Here is a 16,929-nt window from a genome sequence, read left to right as displayed (position 1 = left end):
ACAAACTGTTGTTCCAATTGTCACAGAAGAACAGACTGCTGTTCCAAATGATGCTGAGGGACAGACTGCTGTTCCAATTGACGATGAGGAACAGACTGCTGTTCCAATTGATAATGAAGAACAAACCGCCATTCCATTTGGGGCAGAGGGACAGGATGATGTTCCATTAACAGAGGAGCCACAGCAACCTTTCATTCGGGTTAAGAAAGAAAAGGAGAATAAGGAGATCGAAACAGAGCCACCGCCCTCAGGGGTGATCCGGGTTCTGAACTCCAAACAGCATAATAAAAAGGTTCAGGTAAAACTCCCAGCCTCTACGGCCCTATGGAAAAAGGATCCAAAAACACGAACCTTGCACAAGATGATGAAGCAAGCTCAGCAAGAAGCTGAACAGTTGAAGGAACAAACAGTCCCCCAGGAGAAATATGAAGAGTTGCAACATCAACTTCGGGATATTAGTCAGTCCGAGAGCCAGGCCTTCGAAGGCTGGCAAAAGGAGCAAGAAAAGGTTGCAAAGGTAACTCGTCAATTAGATATTGTTGTTAGGCAGATGGACACTGTGTGTTCTTTGTATAATGACGTTCTGGCCTGTAGGGCCCCTGCTAAAAACTATGCTTTATTTTTGCTTGAACGATATTTACGATTAAAGATAAAAGCTGTCAGGGCAGGTGCCCCTATACAAATCAATACTGTTAATGATTTCATATATTGTTGCAAGCATTATGGAGTTAAGGTTCAAAGGTTATTATGTGAATTTTACTTGCATAACCTCGTGCTAGACCAGGGAACTGATTTAAATCCTGGCCCTTTTGTTGGGGACATCCAATTGCAAGCCTTCATTTCCTTCGGGGTTAATCAGCTAAAATGGCTCAGGGCTTATAACACTTTTCAGAGACAGGAAAATATCCTAGACTTGTGGGTAAGAGCCGAGCCTAGAGACCCAGTACTATTATGGAGAGCACATAGGAACCTTATGAGAACCCCGGGTGTTATGGAGACATTAGGACCCATGCACGAGGACCTAATCCGACAAAATCTGGAATATTTTCTGACTATTAAAGACCTTGCCATCGATGCTGCAAAATTTCGATACCAGACTTCGAACCCAAACATCCAGCTTAGGGAACCATTCAGATATGAAAATTTTGAGCTAGTTGCCAGCCGATTGAACCTTTATGGTGAGCGTATTTTGCAAGCAGGGCCATCCTGGTTAGGGTATCGATTTCGTAATCCAATTATTTGGCACCTTGCACCCGGATATCAGGCCTTGTATGAAATGCCTGAAGGTCAAACAAATCAGTTCTTTGATGATCTAGTTGCTCATCACGGCTGTAGGCCTCCACACGAGGTTCCCTCTCCAGCCTATTCTCTTACCGCCTTGCATGTCAACTATAATGTTTTCATGAGGGCATGAAACAGGGTAAGTAGGGGGGTGTGTGGAGCACTGGAAAGGTATGTTTTTGACGAACAATTTATTGACTTTTCAGTAACAATTGTAACCCTTTCTGCATAATGAGCTTAAAGAAATAAAGAATTTTAATAGAATGTGTGAGAATTAGTATGGAAAGCTTAATCGCTGATAATTGTTATTTTTCCATGCAGGAAAGGGTGGAAACGAAGGGTTGAAAATCGAAAGGAAAAGACAAAGAAGCAATAACTGTTGTCCCTTTAGGAGGGAACCGGATGCGAACAAGATCGAACAGATCGAAGCAAGATGACCCTGGAAAGAAAGAAGGATTATCGACTCGGCGGAGCAGGGGAAGAAAAGTAAAGGATTAACGGCTTGGCGAATCCCTCAGGATCTTTGATCCTGAGGGATCGCTGTTTTGCTTATTTTTGTTACCTAGATACCTCCGCCGTTACTTTTATAAAAAGAGACAGCAGTGTTAAGCAAAAGGACTTTTTTGTTCATATATGTAACTGTGAATTCCAGATTCAACTTTGATCATCGACTCTCACTAAGACTTGTTTTGTTGTACATTTGTTGATGTATTAATACAAAAGACCTGGTGTTTATTTCATCTCTGCGTTTGGAGTAACCTAAGGCAGTGTGCCGTTGGAAGCTAAGGGCCCGGCTCCGAAGGACACTGCTTTTGTATCATTATAATTTGGTTTCTGTGTGGTTTGCTTATCTTTACAGTTCGGTAATTTGATATGTTTTTCATATGCTATTCCATGCTCTGTTACAATTAATTCATTATTGGTTTCTTTCGAGAAGATTTATGTCGTGACTCTGTATTGCATGAGTGAATCTCTCCAGAGTTGATTGCATGTTTACAATTTAAGCCAACTGTTTCTGTTACAGAACCTTCATATTGAATATTGCTGTATTGGATTCATTTGAAATCTCAGTTATTGGAATCCGGAAGTAATATTATTCTATTTGGAAACATAGTCATATTCTCTTTAATCATCAGATTGCTATAGTAAGTGTGTTGTGTATATATGATTGATGATTGCTGTTCCAGAATTCATTTGTGAATACTGTTCCATAAAGTATAATTCATTGAAGTTTCTTTAGAGAGAAGATTGCTATTTGATTGTAGGATGTGAGTTTAATTCAATAGAGCAAGCTTAGTCAGACTCGCGAGATTTAGTTTATTGGATTGCTGTTCCATTTCTTGCTGTTCCATTTATTGCTGTTCCATTTCACATTTGTTGTTCCATTTCCTGCTTGCTGTTCCATTTTACTTTCTGCCGTTCCAGTTACTTGCATTTACTATTTTGGTGTGAGAGAAGGTCTAAGACTGTAGTGAGCCTCAGCAAGTCACTGCCTAGCTCCCAAACCTATGGTCCATGCTCTAATTTCCTTTCCATCAGTTTCTAGAGGGATGGGTTATTGCTTCCGTACCCTTGACTGATAAACTGCGTTGTGTGATTTTACTCTTTTTAAAAGCAATTTAGTCATAGGTTTAGTAGCCGTTTACTCTTTTATTTTCTAGACACTATACTACTAAGCATTACTCTGACGAATAGCCTCGGATTGAGTTACTCTTTGCAATAACAAAGCGTTCTCGGATTGACTTATTAATGTAGCATAACTAGAGGTGAAAGAGACCCTTGTTACAGCTCTACACTCTTCTTCATGGGTCATGCTAGAGCTTTCAGGTTCCTTACAAGGTGTTTGCATTTTCTTTCCTCGGGGCATCAGTTACCGATAATAATTCTTTACTATGCCCTTTGAATTCCGTTAAACCAAGCTTACACAAAAATTTAAAAAAAACTACACACCTTTTTTCACTTTATAGAAGCCTGATATTGAATCTGATGTATCTCTGTAATTTTGGATCATCCAATTCTGAAATTGCTACCTGTAGTAGCCTTCTGTGTCCTCTTTCCAATGCCACAAGTCTGAGCCAAATTGGATTCTACAAGGAAACGTTATGTGAAATCTCCCACAGTGACTTGTTTTTAGACTGATTCAATAGAGCGAACTTGTACAACGTGCCACGAGTCACAGTTTCAACCATTGAATCTGAAATACAAATACAAGAAACTACAGTCCGTCCTCTTTCTATACCTTCTTACGAAATTTCAATCCGATCCCCAGAGAGAAAGTTATGACAATTTTCCCCAGGTCACCGGTTTTGAATGTAATTCAGGAGTCTGCAAAAAGGCCAACTTCCTCAGATCATATCTCCGCAAATATCGCGCGAAAAGCTCTGAAATTTGGACCCAAGGTTCAGCACGATTTCTTATCAAATGGTTTTTTTTGCGACTTCTGAAACGTCATAGAAAAAAAGTTATAGCGAAAATTCGACGATGACATGTTTGGAGCCGCGAAACCCTAGAATCCAAAGCTCTGATACCAAATGTTATGAAACCAGCTCAAGAAAAGATAGAAAAGATAGATCAACGCCTTAGAATTCAGCCTCTTCGAGGGGGCAACCTCCTTTACATTACATAAATGAACAATTCTTGGATGATACAAATGACAAAACCTCCTTTCTATATATAGGAGTCTAGGGAGTCACAATATAATCCAGCCGACCTAACAATAATAATATAAAGCCACAAAAATAACAATAGAGGGATTCTATGGGGCACAGAAATAACAATATGGGGTAATAGGGGCACAAAAATATAAATAAGGGGTATAAATACAATAGTAATGGGGTAATCACTAATATTATAGGGACCCAACAAGCACCCCACTGTACTTTGTTTTATATATGTTGCTGCTGCTTTAATACATGAGAAGACTACTTTGCTGAGCTCGTTATTGTGACTGTTCGTTGACTGGCTGAGGTGGCAAAGGGCCCCTGCACACTAAAGCCCTGTATAGTTGTTTTCATTATGTTTTTGTCTTCATAATCATTAGCTTGTATATAACACGCTGTTTAGATGTTTTTAAATTCACTACTATTTACATGCTCACTTCCGTTTTTATAGCTGTCAGCTGGTCAATGTTTTTCTGCAGGTTTTCTTAGGCAGCCCGGGCAAATTTTCATATTTTTGATAACTATTGACATATGAGATCATCTTGTCCTTCCTGCTAACTTTCATTTTCTGAAGTTTAATTCCAGCAATGTTCTTTTTCAAGTTGTGATTTGCTTATTTATTTTTTTGTTACTTGGACATCATACTACTCATCAGTTTATGGTTTCTTTCTATAATCAAGTGACTCTATTAGTAAGAAATCAGAATATTACTTATTGTAGTGTGATTTAGTTATCATATTGCTTAAACTCATTCATGATTTCTTCCCACAAGGTAGATTGAGCTGAAGGGTAAAGGATCATAAGAGTTGAAGTAGTGTGATTAGTTTCCTTTTCTACAATTTAATTTCTTGCCATCTAAGATATCATATTGCTTGACTTGTTCATGATTGCTTCCCACAAGGTAGATTGAGCTGAAGGGTAAAGGATCAGAAGAGTTGAAGTAGTGTGATTAGTTTCCTTTCTGCAATTTAATTTCTTGCCATCTAGATATCATATTGCTTGACTTGTTCATGATTGCTTCCCACAAGGTAGATTGAGTTGAAGGGTAAAGGATCTGAAGAGTTGAAGTAGTGTGAATTAGTTGCTTTGCTTTTAGTTTGAGTTGCTTTAAGTTCATTTTTTACTTTCTTTTTCATTCAGCAGCAAGGATACTGGGCATTGTCATTAGTTCACTGTTTAATACATTGATTTCCTCTTAAGAATTGATTTCAATGTAGTTGTTTTAAAGCTTTCTTTTTGAGCACTTTTAAGTTTTGGAAAATCACTGTAGAAATCACCATCACCATCCATACTTAACTTTCATTTTCGCCATCACACATTAGGGAAAGATAAATCCAAAAACAAACTAAAAAACTCACAAACGACAAAAGACTAAGGAAATGGTTATCTAGTACATATAGTACACTTCACTTCGTCAGTTTACGAACCCCGGATTGACATTTTAAATAGCAATTTCGAACACACTAAACTGACCAAACATTTTGGCGACGTTACCGGGGAAGTGAAATTAGGTAGCCAATTTCTTAAAAAAAAAAAAAAAACACAAGAGAATTTCAAGGAAGGAAAATCGATAACCTCTCAAAGTATGCTCTCCTCTTGCACCTAGAGTGATCTGGAGGATCAGAAAAGAGAAAGTTATTGGTTTAATAGTTTCTTGAGTATGCTCTCTTTTTGCACCTAGAGTGACCTGGAAGATCAGAAAGAGAGTTATTAGCCCGACTTGAAGAAAAAAAAAATGACATGCATAGAGCAAGAGACTCTAGGGGAAGGTTTTTAGCTAGAGCCAAGAGTTCGATTTTTACAACTCCTTCTACTTCAAGGAATAGACAAGAGACACCTCCATCATCTCCTAGCCCTAGGATTCCTGGAATTCAAGAGGCAGTATTTGACTCTCCCACACCATCCATCGAATCTGAATTAGGAATAGATCCTTTCTTTTCTTCTACAAGGAGACACATTGTAATTGAATAAGTAGAATCACCTGAGGAAGAAGAGGGAGAAATTCCTCCTCGTTCGCCATTAGTAGAAGAACCAGAGGACTCTGAAATCTCTGAGAAAACTACCATGACAAAAGACGGAGTAAATGGATTTGGTAGAGGTAGAGGTGGAGCAGGAGGAGGAGGAAATAATCGAGGAGGTAGAGGTAACAATGGGGGAAATAGGGATGGAGATAACTCATTCGGATTTCCTATACTCGATGAGGATTCTCGAGCAACAATGAAAAATATTTCACCATCTGTCCTCCCAAACTTTCATGGGTTAAGAAATGAAGATCCTGAAACATTTCTATTTGAGTTTGAGGTCGTGTGTCGAACCTATGATTATCTGGAAGTCTCTCAAAAACTCAAACTGTTTCCTTCAACATTGAAAGGAGCAGCTTTGAAATGGTTCATGGGATTACTCACTCAATCCATTAGGACTTGGAATGATATGAAACAAACATTTTTGGATAGATACCTGGACTATTGTATGCCCACCAATCACGAGGATGAGGTATTCAAAATGGTACAAAAAGAAGATGAAAACTTGGAGGATTTACTTGAAAGATTTCAATACAACTTGAAAAGAGCAAAAATGAGTAACTTAGATGAGAAGACCTTGAAAGCCCTTCTATTAAAAGCTATTAGAGATGAATGGATAGATATTTTGAACATGATGGGAAAAGGAGATATATCTCAACTTCCACTTCATGATATAGCAGAACTGTGTATCCATCTCTCAAGAGGAAAATCTAAAACTGGAAAAGGGCCTAGAGATCCTTCTCTCATCAGAGCAAACAAATCTGCAACTGGATCAGTAAGTAGGGCTGAGATTGGCAACATGCTTGATGAATTTAAAACTAATATCTTAGGGAGTCTTAGTGAGCAACTAGACACTCTTAAGATCCACAACAAGCAGAAAGCAGAAGCTGAAGCTTTAGCCATCTTTTGCCCAAAATGTAGAAAAAAACATGCTCTCAGGGAATGTCCCTTGGATGCGAAAGTTGTAGAAACATGTGTGATCTGTTCAGAGAATCATGAGACCAAGGATTGTCCTTCAATTCATGGGCTCAAAGCTGTCTTTCAAGAAGATCCAAATACAATTGAGTCTCTCTGTTTTGTTGTAAGGAGACCTTGGCAGGGGCAACAAAATCAAGGGTTTAACAACTCTATGAACTTTTAATCCCCACCAAGTTGGAATCCTTGGCAACAACCTTGATCCCAACCTCAAAATCCTTTTCAATCATGGGTACAAGGTATGAAAAATCCTTATGGGAGATTTGCTCAATTTTATCAATATCCTCCATCTTTTCAAAACCAACAAGCTCCACAACTTCCAAATCAAAACCCACAACTATCATTTCCATTTCAACAACAACAACCTTCTCAACAAAACCCAAATTCTCAACTCTTGCTTCCATTCCAACAGAAGTCAAATCAACTTCCTTCTCAGCCATTGCCAAACCCCAATAATAAAAACCCTCAAAATGCTTACATGATAGAAGGTCAACAATTTCCTGCCTATATGATTGTTTCTCTCAATGATGTACAACTCAGATCTGGTAGAGTTCTAGATAAACCTTCTATAGATGCCCAAAATCAAAGCATTTCTGAGGAAGAGTCTCTTGAAGCCAATAAGGGTTCTGAAGCATCTCTTCAAAGCCCAAACACTCAGAAAGAAAAAGAAAAAGAGCTAACCCCCACAACTCCTATAGTTGAGCAACCTGCATCTTCATCCACACCTCCTTTTCCTGAAAGATTACAAATTGACAAAGGGGTGGAAAAACAAATCTTGTTGCCTGACTATGATTTTCTAGATGAATTGAAGAATGTCTTTATCAAGATTCCCTTGTTACAAGCCATCAAAGAGATTCCTATTCTAGCAAAAACAATAAATGAGTTGAGTCTTAAAAGACCAGGAAGAAAACCTAGAGACACAAGAAGAATCCACCTGGTAGGGAAAATTGCAGACATCATGATGGGAAAAATTACTATGCAGAAGTATGTAGATCCCGGTAGTCCAATTGTCAAAACACATATCAATGGGGTTGAAATTCCAAATACTTTGATTGATTTAGGGGCTGCTATCAACGTTATGAGTAGACAGACTATGGAACAGCTGAAACTTCCTAATCTTCTCTTTACACCTACTTTGTTACAACTTGCAGATCGATCAATTATTAAACCAGATGGTGTATTAGAAGACATTTCAGTCTCCTTAGACTCTTGGGAATATCCAGTGGATTTCATGATTTTAACTCCCAAGAGTAATTTAGGAGGACATCCTCTCATCTTAGGAAGACCTTGGCTAGCCACAGCTGATGCTTTCATCAGTTGTAGCTCTGGGGATATGTATATTTCTGATGGTAATTTGACAAAGAAATTCAATCTGTATCCTCCAGCAAAAGAAATTACAGAAATAGGAGATAATGAGTGGGTTGATGATGAAGATACTATACAACCTGTCTTTACCATTTTTGAAGTTGGTGAAGATAGTCAAATTCTGAACACATTAGAAAATTTTGAAACATCTTCAGAATATGACCACACACAATTTCAGTTAGATTCCGACATTGAGTATCTATCATCTAGACAAATGTATCTTTTCTCTATGGAAGAATTTGGTAGTTCCGCCATTGAAATCTTTCCAGGAAAAACATTGAATATCAACAAAAATTTGGAAAGATCACAACAGGAAGAACTAACCAAAATCTTGCAAAAAAATTCTACTGCATTTGCATGGGAGTATACTGGTATGAAAGGTATTGACCCTAAGACTTGCATTCATCACATCTACATTGAGGAAAACAGTAGACCAATCAGACAACCTCAGAGCAGGATGAATCCAAACCTTAGGGAGATCGTGAAAGAAGAGCTCCAAAAGTTACTTAATGTGAACTTCATTTATCCAATTTCAGATAGTTGATGGGTTTCTCCTTTGGTTATAGTACCTAAAAAGAATGGTAAATGGAGAGTATGCATTGATTACAGGAAATTGAACAAAGAAACTCTGAAGGATCACTTTCCTTTACCCTTTATCGTTAAGGTATTAGATACTTTAGCAGGCAAAAATTATTTTTCATTTTTGGATGGTTTTAGTGGTTACAATCAGATTCAGGTAGGACCTGAAGATCAGGACAAGACCACATTTACCTGTCCATGGGGAACTTTTGCTTACCGAGTACTTCCTTTTGGATTATGTAATGCACCCGCAACATTTCAAAGGGCAGTACTAGGAATCTTTTCCGATCTAATCCATGATTGTGTAGAGGTTTATATGGATGATTTTACAGTTTATGGTAATTCGTTTGAAGAGGCATTAGGGAATTTGGAAAAAGTCCTTATAAGATGTAAAGAAAAAAACCTATCATTAAGTCATGAAAAATGCTTTATGATGTTTACTGAAGGGATTGTTTTAGGACATCATATTTCAGGAGATGGGATTAAAGTTGATAGATCAAAAGTTGAGGTCATCTCCAAGTTGCCTATTCCAAATTGTCAAAAAGATGTTAGAAGTTTTCTTGGATTTACTGGATACTATAGAAGATTTATTGAAAACTTCACCAAAATAACATCTCCACTCTTCAAATTACTTACAAAAGACTGTGAATTCAAATGGGATCCTAATTGTCAATCTGCATTTGAAACTTTGAAAACAAGAATATCTGAAGCACCCATTTTGAGAGGTCCAAATTGGAAACTTCCTTTCCATAATTCTACAGATGCTTCAGATACAGCTCTAGGAGCTGTGTTGGGACAAAAGGATTTAGTTCCCTATGCCATTTACTACACCAGTAAAAATTTGACTCCCACTGAGTTAAACTATACTGTGACTGAGAAAGAGTTCTTAGCTGTTGTTCATGCAATTAACAAGTTTAAACATTATATAACAGGCTATGAAACTTTTGTCCATACTGATCATTCTGCAATTAGATATCTCATGAAAAAACTTGTTACTAATGGCAGAGTTACAAGATGGCTTTTACTTTACAAGAATTCAATATTACTGTGTTGGATAGGCCAGGGAAACAAAATACAGTAGCTGATTTCTTGTCTAGAATCCAAAATACTAACGAAGATTCTCCTGTAGAGGATAAGTTTCCAGATGAATATTTGTTTGCAGTAACTACTAAGACTCCTTGGTATGTAGATATTGCTAACTACTTGGTTATAGGGAAGCTACCTCCACATCTATTTCCTGGTGAAAAAAGAAAAATTATTCAGGAGAGCTCAAGGTATTCATGGATTTCTAATGAATTGTTTAAAACAGGGCTAGATTGTGTGATCAGAAGATGTGTTTGGGAAGACGAAATACCTGACATCCTCAAGGCATGTCATGATGAACCATACGGTGGACACTTTGCTGACAAAAGGACGGCCTATAAAATCCTTTCTTTAGGATATTATTGGCCTTCCCTTTTCAAAGATGCAAAACAATATGTCAGAAGGTGTGACAACTGCCAAAGAGTTGGGAGACCGACTCTTTCGAATGAAATGCCATTACAACCACAGGTACTCATCGAACCCTTTGAAAAATGGGCTTTATATTTCATTGGACCCATTAAGCCACCATCTAAACAAAAGAAGCATATATTGGTATGCACTGATTATGTCACTAAATGGGTAGAAGCTAAAGCATTGCCTTCTGCCACTGAAAATTCAGTTGTTCAATTTCTTTTTGAGGATATTTTTACTCGTTTTGGTGTCCCAAGAGAAATTGTGACAGATCAGGGAAGTCAATTTACATCTAACTTGATGGAGAAGCTGATGGAAGAATACAAAATCAAGCACAAAAAATCTACTCCTTACCATCCGCAAGCAAATGGCCAAGTGGAATCTACAAACAAAGTTCTTGAGAATATCATCACCAAAACTATTCACCTACACAGAAGAGATTGGGTAGAAAGGCTCCCTGAAGCCTTATGGACCTACAGAACTACATGGAGGAACACAACAGGACATTCTCCCTATGAACTTGTTTATGGGAAAGAAGTCCTGCTCCCCATTGAGTTTCAAGTCAAGACTTTCAAGATGGCAGTTTAGTTGGGGATGAATCTATCAGAAGCCCAAAAGCACAGAATGGAGCTGCTGAATGAGTTATATGAGATCAGACAAGATGCAATTTTAAGGACTGATCTAGTTCAACATCAAAGAGCTAAGTGGCATGACAGATATATCAAAGAGAGAAAGTTTCAAGAGGGAGATTGGGCGTTACTATTTGATTCCAAGTTTAAAGACTTCAAAGGAAAATTTCAGACTCATTGGCTTGGGCCATATGAGATTGACAAAGTCTTTAACAATGGAGCGGTAAGAATCAAGACAATTGATGAGTTTCAAACTCCTCTCATTGTGAATGGCCACCGATTGAAAATTTATCATAAGCCACTCTCAAAAGAGGAATTTGTCAAAATGTTCCAAGAGAATTCTGCAATAAGGCTGGTGGAGAAGAATCCTTCTCCCCCATCAGCCTAGCCTTTGTTTCTTTGCTGAAAAAAAAAATAAAAAATCATATAGGCCTGAAAACCAATCATAGATTGGCAGTCTTATACAGAAAATATAGAGTGAAAATCAGGGACACCTGACACTCTATATTTTCCAAAAAAAAAAATCTCCTCTCCTTCTCTTGCCATCTTCACTCCATCTCATTTTCCATTTCACTTCACCTCCATCTCATTCTCATTTCCATTTCACTTCATTCCACTTCATTTTCATTTCATTCCACTCATTCCATTTCACTCCATCAATAAAAGTCCCTTCCAGGACTATTTTCATTCAGTTAGTTCTTCTCTAACTATCTTTGTGCAGTTAAGGGGGTGCTGTCTTAGTTTCCGCAGCTGGAAACTGTTTCCGCAGCCAGAAGCAGTTTCCGCAGCCATAAACAATTTCCGCAGCCAGCATCACTCTGTTTTCAAAATTCACAGTCAACTATTAGTGCCATAATCATGAAATGTAGGTGTAATTGAGCTAAAGACATGGGGCATCTCAAAGACATCAAAGAAGAGCAATTGGTTAGAAGCCTTGAGCTAGAAATGACAAAGTTTCCAAAGGTATGATCAAAAATATTTATCAAATAACAATACAAGTCGTAATTATGCATAGTTATTAAACCATAACAAGTTCTGCTATGTGCAATGATTTGATACGATAGCTCCACTACCACTCCTATTCCACGATATCACTCCACACACCTTGCATTCATTTTCCAACGGTCTCATGATTATTCCGAGTTTAAACTCAAGACTGACTGCACTTCTATTTATTACCCGTACTCTTGAGACATGACCTATTGTGTTACGGCTCTTCTTAGCCGTAATTTCCGCAGCCGTCTGTTGAGACGTGTAAAAATTTCATACACAGTCACCCGATTCGAAAGAATCCCGCCGTTATTCCACTCGTTTACCACTCCACTAATACCATACTCCTCGCATGCATCCACATTTTAAACTTGTTCACTGCTGCTCACCCTCTGTTCTTCCGGTAATCTGAGTACTTCCATTCCCTGTTCTCCATTTCCGACTGCAGTCACTACAGTCATCCTAAAACCCCTACTGCAGTCACTACAGTCTATCCTAAACCCTGTAACAGAGCCGTTTTTTTTCTGAACCCTCACACGCAGAAGAACTCTCAGTTGGAATTTAAAACAACAGATGGGAAAATTACTGAGAGCCGAGCCAGAAGGACCGAAATACTTGGAGGGTTATCCTCAAACTAAGGAATTGCTGAAGAAAGCCAGATGGCTACGATTTATCCAAAAGTTTAAAGGGCATAACAAGGAGGTGACCAAAGCTTTTGCGCGGTCTTTTGATGGACAAACAGTGGAGATTGGAGACTTAAAGTTTATAGTGACTGAGGCCACAGTAGCAGCTGCCACAGGCCTACCTCAAGAAGGTGAAAGGTGGTTTAAAAATAGAAGTGTGGACGATCAAATATGGAGAATCATGCTACAAAACCAAGGTATGGATACCACCGTATTTACAAGAGGCATCCCTGTTCATGCACTAAAAGAGGAATGGTCTAGTTTACTGTTAGTCATCCAGAAATTTATCACGTGTGAAGGTCGTTTTGGTTCTATGTATATGTATCATGCCAGACTGATGATGAATTTCATAGAGGGTCACACTCTTAATTTGCCTCATTTTCTGCTATTAAGTTTGAAAAAGATGAGTTTTACAGTTCAAAAACACGTAGGCAACATTGAACCTCATCTTTACCATCATGGATTCATAAAAATTCTTATTGAGGACCAGTTAAAGACAACTAAGGATACTTGGGAGCAATTCTTGACAAGGAACTACTTCCAAGAGCCGTCTGAGGCCTCTGGAAGCAGTCCGCCAAAGATTCCAAGGAAAAGTAGGAGGAAAGAAAAGAACATTACAGTCCAAGACTCCCATACAATAGAAATTCAAGAAACTGTCCAAAAAGAAGAAGATAGAGCTAAAAATAAGAAACAAAAGAAAGAAAAAGGCAAAAGAACCATTCAAGAAGTCTATCCATCCCCTGAGCAATCCATATAAGAGGATTATCAACCTCTGTCAGAAAGATTATTAGTACACCTTCAGGCTGCTGTTATAGCCAAGAAAAAGCAAAAAGGAAAATAGAGTGCACAAGAGAAGAGTATTAGTCCATACTTAAGGAGGAGCACTAGGCTAAAAGGGAGAGGGAATAAAACCCAAGAAAAACAGTCTCACTTTATTGATTTAGGTGAAGAGACACTTGAAAAATCTCCAGCTCAGCGAAGCATTGAATCAAGTCCTCCACGTGAGGAAAGCCCTTTTCGGCCAGAAAGAGAGAGCAGTCTTCCTCCTCCACCAGATTTTGAGCCTAGTCCGAGAAAGACACCTAAGGTAGATCCTAATCAGCAAGAGGTGTATAACTACCTGGAATCCTTAGAACAATCAGCTGCAGGACCGAGTACCACTTTGCCACTTGATGCACAAGTTCAGTCTTTGAAACAGGAAGTATTTGAATTAGAAGTCCTAAATAGGCATATCAAATAGGAAAATGAAGCACTCAAAGAGCAGAGTAAGGTAGAAAAGATTGTCCATGATAACACTATGCTCCATTTAGGACTGTGGCAAAAGAAAAACAGGAGGTTGAAGAAAAAGTGCAAAAAGTTAAGCAGAGCATTGATTAATCTCAAGTTCAAATGTCTAGTCAGGAAACCAAGGATGATGTTAGCATCAAAGAAGAAGAAAAGAGGGCTATATGTCCTTGCAGAAGCCTCAGAACATATGGATTAGAGGGAAATAACTAAATTTTGGTTGCATGAGGACATGCAACACCTTCACAGTGGGGGTATGTTGAGCCTCAAACCTGCACCTTCCTATACACCCTCTCAGCCTTCTTTTTCCACTTACTTCATCCACCAAGCTGTTAAAATCATTGCATTATAGTCTAAAAAGAGCTTTTTACATGGTTTTCTGACTATGCTTATGACTATTGTTTGGTTTAGATTTTTGTTCAGGCAGCTACGGAAACTTGTCAGTTTCCGCAGCCAGCACAGGTTTCCGCAGCCAGCACAGGATTCCGCAGCTATTTTGTTAAAAGCTATGTTGCAGGTGTCCTATGAAGAAATGAGCCACATGGGCAAGCTACAGGTGACGGGTACATGGAACGTGTCCCTTCAAATCAGCCAAATCATCCATAGAAGGTCACGGTCAACAAGGGTCAAAGGCAAAGCCAACCAAGGATTTTAGCGGTGGCACGTCTCTGTTTTGAGCACGTGAACGTTTACGTGGCACAGTCCTCAGCCCACGAAGACACCGACATACCTGGAGATCATCCCCGTAACCTGCTACAACTCTGAAGCTTTAATAGACATGATGACAGTTACGCTAGATCTCGGCTGAGGAGATCTACGCGTCCTTGGAAACACAGTTAATAGCATAGGATTCAGTTAGTTAGTTTCAGTACTTTTTCATTATAAATAACGCATTGATGAACACTGTGAAAAAGCTTTTGCGATGTAATTTTTGGAACTGTTTCTATTAGCACCCCACTGTACTTTGTTTTATATATGTTGCTGCTGCTTTAATACATGAGAAGACTACTTTGCTGAGCTCGTTATTGTGACTGTTCATTGACTGGCTGAGGTGGTAGAGGGCCCCTGCGCACTAAAGCCCTGTATAGTTGTTTTCATTATGTTTTTGTCTTCATAATCATTAGCTTGTATATAACATGTTGTTTAGATGTTTTTAAATTCACTACTGTTTACATGCTCACTTCCGTTTTTATAGCTGTCAGCTGATCAATGTTTTTCTGCAGGTTTCCTTAGGCAGCCCGGGCAAATTTTCATCTTTTTGATAACTATTGACATATGAGATCATCTTGTCCTTCCTGCTAACTTTCATTTTCTGAAGTTTAATTCCAGCAATTTTCTTTTTCAAGTTGTGATTTGCTTATTTATTTTTCTGTTACTTGGACATCATACTACTCATCAGTTTATGGTTTCTTTCTATAGTCAAGTGACTCTATTAGTAAGAAATCAGAATATTACTTATTGTAGTGTGATTTAGTTATCAAATTGCTTAAACTCATTCATGATTGCTTCCCATAAGGTAGATTGAGCTGAAGGGTAAAGGATCAGAAGAGTTGAAGTAGTGTGATTAGTTTCCTTTTCTGCAATTTAATTTCTTGCCATCTAAGATATCATATTGCTTGACTTGTTCATGATTGCTTCCCACAAGGTAGATTGAGCTAAAGGGTAAAGGATCAGAAGAGTTGAAGTAGTGTGATTAGTTTCCTTTCTGCAATTTAATTTCTTGCCATCTAGATATCATATTGCTTGACTTGTTCATGATTGCTTCCCACAAGGTAGATTGAGCTGAAGGGTAAAGGATCTGAAGAGTTGAAGTAGTGTGAATTAGTTGCTTTGCTTTTAGTTTGAGTTGCTTTAAGTTCAGTATTTACTTTCTTTTTCATTCAGCAGCAAGGATACTGGGCCATTGTCATTAGTTCACTGTTTAATACATTGATTTCCTCTTAAGAATTGATTTCATTACAGTTGTTTTAAAGCTTTCTTTTTGAGCACTTTTAAGTTTTGGAAAATCACTGTAGAAATCACCATCACCATCCAAACTTAACATTATCACCATCACACATTAGGGAAAGATAAATCCAAAAACAAACTAAAAAACTCAAAAACAACAAAAGACTAAGGAAATGGTTATCTAGTACATATAGTACACTTCACTTCGTCAGTTTACGAACCCTGGATTGACATTTAAAATAGCAATTTAGAACACACTAAATTGACCAAACAACTTTTTGGTTTCCTCCTTAAATTTGGTTGAAATAATGATTTTCTTTGCAATTCTTTGCAGGGATAGCTGTGATATGTTCTGGCAAAGGAGACCAAGGCTGCGCTTGGACGATTCAAGAACTGAAATTTTTGAAGATTTTTACAAAAATGAGATGACGACTTATCTTCAAAACATATTTTTGAAGAGAAGTCCTAATTTATCTGTATAATGATGAAAATTATTGAAGTAACCACCTATCGAGGACATCCCTCTGGCCTGCTGGTCTTCTTAGACTTTGCAATACAATATTGACTCAACCCAAGACCTAATGACCAAGAACCATTGTTAACCCAGAAATTTGAAACAGGACTGTACATGACCTTTTGAAGACTTGTTTTTATGAATAGACCTGAACCAGCAGTGCCAAGCACGAGGGGAATGAGTAACACAAACCATTCCGTCAGAGTTATGGCATGCCTAACGAAATGCAACTAATCGAAACTGATGGGACACCTAAACATGAAATGCAAAAAAGAGCTTTGATCTTTGACGGAGGGATAACTAGACCGACTCTAACACTTTCTTTCTCATTTGCAAGGGTTTGATTCATTTGGATGCTTTGAACTATATTGTACATCATTGTAAGCAGTTTGGCAAGGAAGTTAATAGGAGTTGCAACTATTTTTATGGGATGCCTGTGGTATGGTGCTTTTGCATAGTTTCTTCTTCTGTTATCAGTTTTTTACATGTTTTATGTATGCCATAATC

The sequence above is a fragment of the Pinus tabuliformis genome, chromosome 4_1, assembly GCF_031772625.1.
Source record: "Pinus tabuliformis cultivar Carrire ecotype Pingquan chromosome 4_1, CPIR1, whole genome shotgun sequence".
Taxonomy (NCBI): Eukaryota; Viridiplantae; Streptophyta; class Pinopsida; order Pinales; family Pinaceae; genus Pinus; species Pinus tabuliformis.
The sequence above is the reverse complement of the archived record's forward strand: the minus strand, read 5'-3'. Positions refer to the sequence as shown.